This window comes from Hyaena hyaena, unplaced genomic scaffold (assembly GCF_003009895.1).
Source record: "Hyaena hyaena isolate Hyena2069 unplaced genomic scaffold, ASM300989v1 scaffold_770, whole genome shotgun sequence".
NCBI classification, from domain to species: domain Eukaryota; kingdom Metazoa; phylum Chordata; class Mammalia; order Carnivora; family Hyaenidae; genus Hyaena; species Hyaena hyaena.
Genome location: NW_024081405.1, coordinates 562,422 through 575,088, shown reverse-complemented (window position 1 = coordinate 575,088; position 12,667 = coordinate 562,422).

The following is a 12,667-nucleotide window of genomic DNA, read 5'->3' as shown; positions in this document are numbered from 1 at the left end:
TAAAGCCATTACAATGAGATTCTAGGGGCGCCTGGGTGGCTTAGGTGGTTAAGTGTCCGACTTTCGCTTAGGTCGTGATCTCGCGGTTCGTGGGTTCGAGCCCCGCGTCGGGCTCTGTGCTGACTGCCAGCTCAGAGCCTGGAGCCTGTTTCGGAGTCTGTGACTCCCTCTCTCTCTGACCCTCCCCTGCTCACACTGTCTCTCTCTCTCTCTCTCCTAGAAATAAATAAAAATAAAAATAAAAAAAAAAAAGAAATGCTAGGTGTACCAGGTACTAAACCATTTCATACATGACCTCGTCTACTTTTCCCCAGGACACTATGCCCTCCATCCTCCATCAACACCAGCTCCTGCGTGACTACAGGTTGCTGTGCTCTGGGGGGAAAAGGTACAATAATTATCCTCACTTCACAAATGAGGAAGGAGGCTGCTTGGATGATGGCTCACTGGATTGTTTAAACTAAGATTTTCGTTTTTAGTTGTTTGTTCTCACCTCCAGAAACTCTAGATCTGGAAGGGACCAAGAACTGATTTTTGTACATCTCCTTTCTTTAAAGAAGAATCTGTCATCTCTGAAACCTTGGACTACCTCAGGTCTGAAAGAGTGAAGTATTATGATTAGGCAGGTCAGCTCCTGGGCTCAGCCTGGGGACAGTGAGGGAGGGGGAGTCCCTTTTCAACACAAAGGAAATGTGAGAAAACTGTGTCAGAGAGCTCAAAGCCATAACTGCTTACATCTATGGATTAGGCCGGTCCCAGAATCTCCACAAACACACCGATTTGTTATTTGTTGGGGAAGGAAAGTGATTATCAATCCCCACCTTTGGGCCTGCTCACCCCACAGAATTTGAGTCTATAAATAAAACTGGTCACCTCCGTCAGACAGGCTAAGCTTCATCTAGCTTGACATATTAAATATCCACAAGGCTAAAAAAAAAAAAAGTGTGAGGAAGGCTACTGCCAATCCTCTGATTCAGCGTGTTACTCACCAGCCGTGACTAGGCATCTATGGGCCACCGAGCATGATCCTTCCTGGGTTATTCTGCAGGAAGGGCCCAGAGGGTAGAGCCTCAGAGAATCAGGATTATAGCCCACAGAAGTGTCTCTCCCTGCAGCCCGGGTGGTTACCTTTCACCCGGGGAATGACGGTAACTACTATCATTATAATAGCTAACAACACTGATCAGGTACCACGGGCCAGACACTGAGCTCCAAACTCACACGTGCCATCTCATTTAAAATTTACAAAGACCCAATGAGGTATGCTGAGTTTGACTTTCCATATCTGTTCTGTTCCCTTCCCTGCGCTGCTTTGTGTCCCTGGGAGACTGGCCTCTGAAACTTGTATCAACATGGCCTCTTTACCCTGGGGTCCAGATGATCTGGGCCAGTGGAAGTAGCTTGAAGGAAAGTGTGGGCATTTCACACACACCCTCCTTCTTCCATGCAGGGCCAGTTGTGGCGGTGGGTGCTGTCCTCTTCCCGGGCCACAGCTCTGGCCCGGTGGGCCTGGGCAGCGCTCTAGCCCTTCCCAGGGTGGAGGTAACTCTGTTCCTTCCTCTCGTCCCTTCAGGCAGAAAGGTGGCAATGGTTTCCTCTGCAGTTTGTCCCTGGGGGTTACTTTAACCCCGCGGTTACCTTAACCTGCCTACACCTCTGAAAATTATCCTTGTTAAACTCTTCGCTTAAATTCCTTGAGTGTTTCCTGCCAGGACCCTGGCTGAGGCAGAAACTGAATTTCTTACTCGAGTTAGCGCAACTAAATATGGTAAAGCTGGGATTAGGAGTCTTGGCAGACTGACTCCAGAGCTCACATTTGAAACCACTATCTCCTTTGCCTAAAGCACCAGAGAAGGCCACCAATGACAGGGAGGAGAGTCCAGCTCCTAATTTCACATCCACGGTCCTTTCCCAGACACTGTCCCTTAGGCAACCGTGGTTCATAGTCAGGGCTACATCCTGCACCCCACTTTCTCCCCAGACTGTCAAAGCCACTCCCCCCCCCACCTTTCCCCAGAATGGTCAGGGCCATAGCGAGGATGGCCTGTCCAGAGCTTAGCAGGGGAAGCCTTCCTCTCAGCCAGGCCAAGCCCACTGTCTCACGTCACCAGCAGTCAGCCAAAGTCATCACCCTGTGGGATCCAGGTGAGGCTATTGCACACTGCTGGCCCCTCTGTTGAGCTCCCTTTCCACACCCGGGGAGGTCCAAAGGGCCTTGGTGGGTTCTGTGTCTGCCCCTGTCTTTGAACTTCTGCTTCAGCTGAAATATCTCACCTTCTGCCTCCACTCTCCACCCATCCCCCAGCTAGTGTTCTGGGTCACATTAACTCAAATGTGGAACTGAGTCCTGTACTTGATTTCACAACTGCTTTGCACAGGGCCTGTGTGTATTTAGTGGGCTTTTCATGGAAGCAATGCACAACTTCAAACATTAAACATCCTTTTCTTGAAAGGAACTTCAGACACTGTAGCATCATGGATTTTCACTCGCTGCTTCTCCCCAGACAGAACCCACTTGCCCTCTTCTCTTCCCCTTGTCTGCCTTTCCTCATCTTTTCAAGAATAAAAGCAAAGTTAGGGGCACCTCGGTGGCTCAGTGGGTGGAGTGTCGGACTCCTGCTTTCAGCTCAGGTCGTGATCTCACGGTTCATGAGTTCGAGCCCCACGTCGGGCTTCGTGCTGGCACTGTGGAGCCTGCTTGGAAGTTTCTCTCTCCCTCTCTCTCGCTGCCCCTCCCTGATTCACTCTCTCTATCAAAATAAAATAGTAAACTTATTTTAAAAAGTTAATGGTTTAATTGTCTTCTTTCTTGCTTTGGCTCCAGCACCCTCTTCAGCACAGAGACGTTTTTTCAATGCATTCAGCCTAACAAAGCTCTCTCCGTAAGAAAAATTCCGGAAGCAGCTGCTAGGTCCATAGTCACCACATCACACATCAAGGTAGATGGCCACCTCTAGGATGCAAGTGGAAGCCACTTTCCCTGCACTGTGCAGACCAGAAGTCTGGAGAAAGATGTGCATGATTTCACTGCGAGCAAAGAGAGCAAACTGTGAGGCGTCTGAAGGTCCAAAATCGCAGGGAGACTGGTAGAAAGCAAATAGCCCAGGATTCAGCCCAGAGGCCTTGCTGGGGCCTCTCTCTTCCACTAACTAGCTGTGGAATACGGCCAGCTATGTCCTCTTTTCACGATTTCACTCCTACTAAATTTGAGAACCCATCTACTCAATCAGTGGTTCTCAAAGTGTGGCCCTCAGATCAGCAGCATCAGCACCACCTGGGAACTTGTTAGAAATGCAAGTTCTCAGGCCCTACCCCGACCTACTAGATGAGAAAGTCAGAGGGTAGGAGTCGGTCCTAGGGTCTAAAAAGGAGGGTCTAAAAAGCCCTCCAGATGATTTCAATGCACAGTAAAGTTTAAGAGCTATTGTTCTCAAATAGTGTTCTAGATATTCTCTATTGTTCTAAAGCTGTTCTCTCATGAAACTCCTTGTATGATACCCTTTAATGGCCAATTTTCTCCACCAGATATTCCAAAGCCCTTTATTACCTTTCCCTGAAACATAAGTTCTTAAGACATTTGTACCTGTTGTTCCCTCTGCCTTGAATGCCCTTCCCAGTGGCTTCTTCCCCCCTCTCAGGTGACCTCACTGCATAAAATAAGAGCCTCCTAATATTCTTTATCCTGGCACATCATGCATTTCCTTTATAATATCAGTTACCTTCTATTATCATTTCAATTGCATATTTTTTGTCTCTCTCTCCCCTAAAATGTGAGCTCATGAAATAGGAACCATATCTACCTTATCCGCTGTATCCCCAGAATTTAACAGTGTGCCCAGCATGGCCAGAACTGTCCAACAGAACTTTCTGCAATGATGGAAATGTTCTATATCCACTCTGTCCAATATGGTAGCCATTCAACATGGGTGGCTATTTAGCACTTGAATAAGACTAGTATGACTGAGAAACTGAATTTTAGTTTTTCATTTTAATCAATTTAAATTTCATGGGGCACCTGGGTGGCTCAGTCAGTTGTGCGTCTGACTTTGACTCAGGTCATGATCTCACAGTTCATGGGTTCGAGCCCCGCATCGGGCTCTGTGCTGTCAGCCAGCTCAGAGCCTGGAGCTTGCTTCAGATTCTGTGTCTCCCTCTCTCTCTCTGACTCTCCCCTGCTCATGCTCTCTCTCTCTCTCTCTCAGAAATACATTTTTTAAAAAATTAAAAACATTAAAAAAAATTTCAGTAGCCATGTGCAGCTACTTCCTACCATAGTGGACAGTTCTAGGTCCTCAAAAACTAAAAGTGTATCAAATAGATGAATGAATCTCTTATCAAAAGCACTAAGAATGTCATTAAACATTTTGTCATTGATTTGTAAAAATACAGTCATTGACTTTGATTCATACAACTAATTTACTTGCTAAAAATTTGTGTTCCATGCTACTTTAGAGAGAAACTGTCTTCATTTTCCATGAAATTATTTTCAAGTTATCACCAGCAATCTAGTAGAACCTTTTAGATGGGAGTGGTAAGAAAAAGGTAGAAACTAGGCATGTTAAATTGGCCTTGAGGATATAACTGTCATTCCTTTCCTAAGAGCTTTGTGGTGAGGGACTAGAAGAAATGATCAGTGATCTCTTTCTACCTTTGATGGATCTGTGCTTATAGCCTGAGCCAGGCTGTTTATAAACTCTAAAACTACTGAGGATAGAGGAAACTATGTCTTCTCTTTGGCAGAGGAAATATGGTAAGGTGGAATGGAAAGAATACAATCAAAAGTACTTGGGTTACAACTCATCTTAGAAAGTCACTTAACCTCTCTGAGCCCCCACCTCCTGCTCTATAAAATGGAGAGAATAGTACCCACCTCACATGGCTAAATATGTCACATTCTTGGTGCACTGAATGCCTACCTTCCCTTCTTTCATGGCCAAAAACATAACAAATCCCAGGAGAAATCTATCTGCTGGAAAAATTTTTTTTTCCTCTCTCTCTGAAATACTCCCACCCTCTGTACCTTTTGAACATAGTCAGCCTTCATCTAACCTCATCCTAACCCTGTTTCCATGTTCCGTTGTCTTCAAGACTCAGGTATAAATTTTACACTTTGGGGAATATTCATCATTGTTTTGGTTAGTGCTGGGTGGTTGGACATACTGTAAAATCCCCTTTATCACATGTCCTGGAATATATCCACAGCCCAAACTTCCTTTTCTTTAAAATAAAGGAGTTGAGCTAAAAATGAGATCCAAGGATACTTTCAGTTCTAAAATTGCTATATCCTCTGGTTACAGAGTTTCTGTCAAGGAAGCATGTGGCCTAAATGTGTCATCTACATTATTAGAGATATCATAGTACTAAATGGGCTCTGATGTCCTGAAATACTCCTGCAGTTTAATAGCAGATCAGTTTCTTCCTTTGCTTTGTACCCACAATTTGCCAACTTTCTCTCCCTGTCTTCATCTGGGCTCTCCCAAAAATGGAACGTGAGACAAAGCCTTAAATAAGACAGTTTGTTTGAAAACGTGATCTCAAGGAATAGGAGCGTAGGGCAGAGGAGTGAAAAGTACAAGAGAGACAGGGTTATCAAGGATGTGTTAACAGGTTGGCCACTGTTACAAGTGACCCGCTGCCTCTCCTACCAGATCCCCGAGGAGCCCTGACAATTGTAACCCCAAAAGAGGAAAGCACTTAGCCATCAACCCTCAGCCTCAATGGCCAAAGATGGCTCTACAGGTGTCAATTTCCTCATATATGTGAATTGCACATGACAGAGCATGGATCTGGTTCCAGGGTATGGTGCCAGGTCATTCCAGCATCAGATAAATGAGAAGACCAAGCACAAGGCTCACCCCTGCCAAGCCGCACTGTGTAAAGCTGATTAAAGCCTAGAAAGGCCCAGCAGCCACAAAAAAGGCATGACAGGAAGACCCGGAGTGTTGCACAGAAGGGTCGGACACAATGCATTTCTCACACTTGTTTGTGTCCCTCTTTATATTCACTCTATCATAGTCCCCTTCAAGCTGGCAGCCAGTCATAATCTCTGCAAAAATGGTTGCTACTGTTACATCTTCCTTCTTGATCTCCCATCTAGATTCTTCACACCTTTGGCCAGCATCCTGGCTGGTCTAGTTACTTGCTTGGAGGGTGACCTTGAGGATAAGAATTTCAGCACATTATACAGATGAGCCACCTAAAACACTTCCATAAACGCATTTCTGGCTTTCAAAAGATTCCTTGTGTTGATACATGACTGACCTGACCTGATCATTTTCTTCCTTTTCTTTTTTCAAAGCTTCCAAGGCACACCAGTCTCAAAACACCAGCCAACTCACCCTTACAATGACCATAGTTCCCATAGTGCTTATGGACCACAGCTACCACCCAGCCTGATACTTTGCCTTCTGCTTGCACCCCGTCCCGATTCACCACAGGTAAGGGTCTTAGTAATTGAGATGCTGCTGACCAGGTATCACCACTCCACCTACCACTTACCACCCCACTGTCACCAAGAATGGGGTCCTTATCACCTCTGGCCGATGAGGGATTACACTCCAGAATTGCAGTCCCAGCTATTATAGCCTGGGTTCCCTGAAAGCAGAGCCTTCTGACAAAATCTTGCATACAGGTTGGAATGAAACAGGGAAAGAAGAAACTCAACACATGGCTGGGTTCTCAAGGCACACTACAATGGACAGCCCAGTGCTCCATACTAAGAAACATGCTGAGGAACCTTCATGACTGAATCTGAGAACCAGCCATTTGAGTAACAGATGGTGGGAGAATTTACCCATCAGCTTCCATCTCCATGGTTAACGCCCACTGATTAGCTCCCCTGTGTTTCCGGGTTGTACACGTGTGAGTGCAGAGCAAGGTGCCACAGCAATCCATACCGTGACACTAGAGTAGACGAAGGCAGAGATAGAGGTAGGTGGTGCATGCTAGAGACGAGGTACTGTCGGGTTGTACCTTTGCCAAATGGTGGAAGCCTGTGCAGAGCTGATGGCTGCTGCAGTGGCTGAAATAAAAGCTAGGATCTGGAGTGACACCAGGGGTGTCCAATACACCCCCTCCGAGATGGCCTTAGGTTCCAGTTTGCCCAGGACAATCCCAGTTTATGCAAATTGGCCCATCATAATTATTAATAGTATCTCCTTTCACTCTCAAAGGTGTCCCAGTTTATTATTTTTTTTTAATGTGTATTTATTTTTGAGAGAGAGAGACACACACAGAGTACAAGTGGGAGAAGGGCAGAGAGAGACTGAGACACAGAATCCGAAACAGGCTCCAGGCTCTGAGCTGTCAGCACAGAACCTGACATGTGGCTCAAACTCACAAACCGTGACCATGACCTGAGCTGAAGTTGGATGCTTAACAGACTGAGCCACCCAGGTGCCCCAAAGGTGTTCCAGTTTAGATCATAAAAATATCGTCACTTTGCTCTTACACACACACACACACACACACACACACACACACACACACACGCTTTGAGAAGGGCACACACACAAATATTCCCACCAGAATTATATTTTCATAGTTGTTTTTTTCTTCTTAATTGTTTTCTTTTTTCATATTTTTCTACTTCCCTCTGAGGAAATGTCTCTGGATAGAATGTACTTTGAATTTATTGAGGCAAATGAAGAATGGACCCAAAGAATCCACCTTCAACTAATTCTTTGACCAAGGAACAGATCCTATGCCACACAGTTTTTATTTTAATGTACTTAATTTAACAAAGTGCTGCCTGCATAAGTGCAACCTGAACGATAATTCTCTTTTGGGATAGAAAAATCATGTTAGCTACGCGGAGTACCATAATTATACATGAAAGCCTTGCAGATCTAGAAAACCAGTACTGTGTGAACATAGCACGCTCTCAACTTTTAAAATGCAGCTGTTATAATAGGACAGATTTTCTCATGACACAAATATCACATCACAATTACTCTTTTTGGTTTTATTTCAGAACCAAACCTAAGTATTTGTAAACTATAAAATTATTTTAGATTTCTGGAACAACTGTGAATTTACTGCTAAAGAATTACAAACCGGGACACCTGAGTGGCTGTCAGTTAAGCGTCTGACTTTGGCTCTGGTCATGATCTCACGGTTCGTGGGTTCTAGCCTGGCGTCAGGCTCTGTGCTGACAGCCTGGAGCCTGCTTCACATTCTGTGTCTCCCCCACCTCCTTCTCTCTGCCCCTCCCCTGCTCATGGTCTGTCTGTCTGTCTCTCTCTCTCTCTCAAAAATAAATAAACATTAAAAATTTTTTTAAAAAAGAATTGCAAACTATTTCTCCAGTAAATGATAAATTCTAACCCCGAACAATTTTGAATAATTGGGTTGTCTGTTGAACACTATCTGTTGAAGCAAGGTGTTTATATGGCCACAGGTATTCATTCAGTGATTTTCGGATATAATTTAATATGTAGTCTTCTTCTCTCTAGGCTCCTCACCTTGGAGCCCTTGGGAGATGGGTTATCTGCTTTGCATGGATTGAACGTTTGGTGTCCACCCCCCATAATATGCATATGTTGACTCTCTTACTCCTGGTGTGATGGTATTAGGAAGTAGGGCCTTTAGGAAGTGATTAGGCTTCCATGAGGTCATAAGGGTGGAGCTCCCATGATGGGATTTGTGCCCCTATAAGAAAACAAAAGACATTAGAGCTCTCTCTTTACCACGAAAGGATACGGCAAGAAGGCAGCCATTTGCAAGCCAGAAAGAAGGTTCTTGCTAGAACCCAACCACACTGCCATCCACTTCTTGGGACTTCCCTGCCTCCAGAATTGCGAGCAATAAATGTTGCTGTTTAAGCCACTTTAATCTATGGTACTTTGTTAGAGCAACTCCGGCTGACAGAGGCATTATCCCAAAGCCAGCGCTCACTGTGCATTGATACAAAAAGTGAATACTTTAAAAACTGAGGCAAAATCATGGCCAAAGTGCTATATAGTTCCCACAGCATGAAAAAATAATCAACAAAATTGTTATTAGAGGTCTTGTTTTCTGTTTCTGTTGTCAAGGATAATTATTCGCTACAAGTGAGATTTCTGCCATGAGTAGAGGCACTGGTGATCTAGGATGCCTCCTTCATTGAGTTTAGTATGAATTCAGTGGGTTTTCCCTTGTAAAGCACTGAACACAGCTTTCATCCGACAGCAAGAACTCAATAAATGTTCATGGTTTTATTATCACTAAATAGAAATAAATGTGAATTTCACAAAAATCGTTTAAATTCACATTTTATTTAAATAGCATAAAACTCACCTGTTCAATAATATCCCCACAATTGAACTTTTAAAAAGACCCTTGTTATTTAGAGTAGACAATGAGAAAGACCTTAATTCATTTATTTGCAAAACAAATTTCCCAGCTGCTTTTGATGGACTCCTGGCCTTAAGCAAGAATAGAAATGTGTCCTGAAAAGCATCATCTTCCCAGTGAAAATCCAAAGTTTGCCAAGTATTTTTTTTTTTATGTTTATTTATTTATTTTTGAGAGAGAGACAGAGCATGAGCGGGGGAAGAGGCGGAGAGAGAAGGAGACCCAGAATCCAAAGCAGGCTCCAGGCTCTGAGCTGTCAGCAACAGAGCCCAATGCGGGGCTCGAATCCACGAACCATGAGATCATGACCTGAGCCCAAGTTGGACACTTAACCGACTGAGCCACCCAGGTGCCCCCAAAGTTTGCCAAGTCTTACTTCATTCTATTTTAATCTAGCAGTACCTAATGAACAACAATTCACTTTCATAACCAAAGAAAATATTATTAGAATAAAGTTCATGGGGTGTTATTACGTGCCTTATTTAATCTCATATCCTACTCGTGCAAGAAATTTGGAGGGTATGGGCTAATGGAGACATTTATAAAGGTCTTGGTCAAAGGGAACACCAGGCTCCATTAACTGTTTTTAAAGAGACCTAAAATTTTAGGAAGATGCAGAGGGGGAATGTGAAAATCTGTGATTTCTCTTTATAACTATGACAGAGAGAAGAAAACAATGGACAAAACAGTGAACATTTGCCTATTTAACCTTAGCCAAGTGAAATCAAATATAGAAAATAGTGTGGGCTATAATAAATGACACAAAAATACTAATTAAACTCAAGAGAACTGAACTGAATCAATTCAGGTCGCGTTAATCGATGTAGGTCATTACAGCAAGTGCATTCTTCCCCATTATTTCTCACACAACCACCTACTATCTATACTCATGGTAATTCAGTCTTCCCATCTAATCACAAAAGCTTACAACCTTTGCCTTGGCAGCAAAGACAAAGAGGCAGGTTTCAGGCACCTGGGTGGCTCAGTCAGTTAAGTGTCTGACTTCCACTCAGGTCATGATGTCATGGTTTATGAGTTCGAGCCCCACATCAGGCTTGCTGCTGTCAGCATTGAGCCCACTTCGGATCCTCTGTCCCCCTCTCTCTGTCTGCACCTCCCCTGCTAGTGCTCTCTCTCACAAAAATAAATATTTTTAAAGAGAGAGACACAGAGAGAGACAGGTCTCTAATCTCTTAGAGCACAGGGACAGCACTTTTGCCCATGGGCATTGTGTCTGAGGAGACTTTTCCCCTTTCACACATAAGCGTCTTGAGCTAACTGGGAAGTCACAGACGATCAAATGGCAAATAAATCTTAATGAGAAAAAACAGCTTATTCATTCAAATACAACCTCGGGATTTTCACAAGCTCGTTTCTTGCTCTTTATTCCTTTTAAACAACCATGAAAAATCGTAGCTATGGGGAGGTAACAAGATAGCAAGTAAATGATAACCCTGATTTTGTGTACAAATAAAAGCATATATGTAGAACATATCATAGATGCACAGAGAAAAAGATTAGAAATGTATAGACCCAAATGTTCACGATGGTTATCTCCAGGGAGTGAGACAGAGTAATAACTATTTTCTTCTCACGCTTTTCTGCATTTCCCCAATCCTACATTGTTGCCCTGAGCCCTCCAGTATCCAGCCTTGTGTTGGCATGGCAACCATGGAAAGCCTGCTCTATTTTTCATATGCTAAGGAAGATTAACCACTTGATGATCATCCATGACAACTGTCAAAAGTTCACAGAAACCACTCCGCGCTGGGAGGTGGGGTCTGCATGGCTTCAGGCCCACACACCCAAATCCTGACATCATCCTCATGTGGAACAGCCAGAGAGAAGCCTCTTGGATTTGTTTTCAGGAAAAACAAGATCCTTGGGTGTAGGGTGGGGGGTGTGGGAAAATTAGAAGAAGGTGGTCAAAAGGTGCAAACTTGCGGTTATAAGATAAATGAGTAGAACATGATGACGCGGTATACTTGAGGGTTGTTAAGAGAAGATTCTAGAAGTTCTCATCACAGGGAAAAAACATTTTTGTGACTTGGTGAGGAGATAGCTGTTAGCCAAACTTACTGTGCTAATCACGTCACAATACATGTATGTCAAGTTATTACACTCAGACAGGGCTGTCTGTCAACTCTATCTCAATAAAGCTGAAAAAGAAATGAGAAAGTAATTGTATAGACATAAGATGTACAATGTTGGCTCTTAAGAATAAAAAATTAAAAAAAAAAAAGATTCAGAGCTTTGGCTCTCATGTGAAAAAGTAAGAAACTTACTAGTCTTTTCAAAGCAAAAGAGGCAATCAGATCTCAGTAGTGATTCATACCTGGACTCAACCAAAGTCATCTAATCATTTAACGGTCTTTGGAGGGTTTTCCCAGATGTTCCATTTAAGCTTTGTTATATTTAAAGTTATTTCTTTGGAACCTACTATTAAAAGTTACAGAGGATGAACACACACTTACATACAGTATATAAAAAGTTAAAGTTGCCTACACAGTTTTGGCAGACATGTAAGTTATTTTTTTTTCCCTAGGTTGGCTGTGCTGGGATTAAGGTCAGTCGTCCAGAAGCCAGGACACTAGACTTCATGGTATCTGGAGAGCCTCAAAAGTGCCATGACCCTGGGTCAGCTTTAACCACTGTCTTTCCCCCCATCTCCACATCTAGCCAATCCGAGTCCTTCTGTTTCCCTGCCCTGAACCCCGCTGGGAACCATCCTTCCCCTCCGTTCACTCCTGCGGCCTTGGTCAAGGCCAAACTCACCTCTCACCTGCATTGCTGCACCCGCCCCGACTGGTGTCCCTGACTCTAACTTTGCCACTCCAGTCTTCCCATGAACTCAGCCCTGATCTTACCACTGCTCAGCATAAGATCTTTCCATGATGTCTCGAATGCCCTCAAAATGACGTCCTGATTCCTTGACATGACCTAGCAGACTCTTTAGGATCAGCCTCGTATTTCTCACTGCATTTTCCACCCCTGACCCCAACCCTAACCCTCACCTCCCTAGCATACCCAGCACTCTAGCCACACTTAACTCCTTAACCTCTCCCTGCTAAATTTCCCATGATCCCTCACTGCTGGCTTCTGCACATGAGGCTCCCCTGAAGGGAAGACCCAGCCCATTCCCCTCTTCACCTGACCAACCCTGACTCATCCCTCTGGCTTCAGGTTTGATGCTACCAGCTCTGGAGAAACATCCCCAATCGTGACAGGGTTAGATGCCCCTTTGTTTGGAACCCATCCCGCCCCTGTGATAAAATGGCCCATTTACTCTTTCCCTACTAGTCCATAAGGTCTTTCTGGTCATGGACTGCTCACC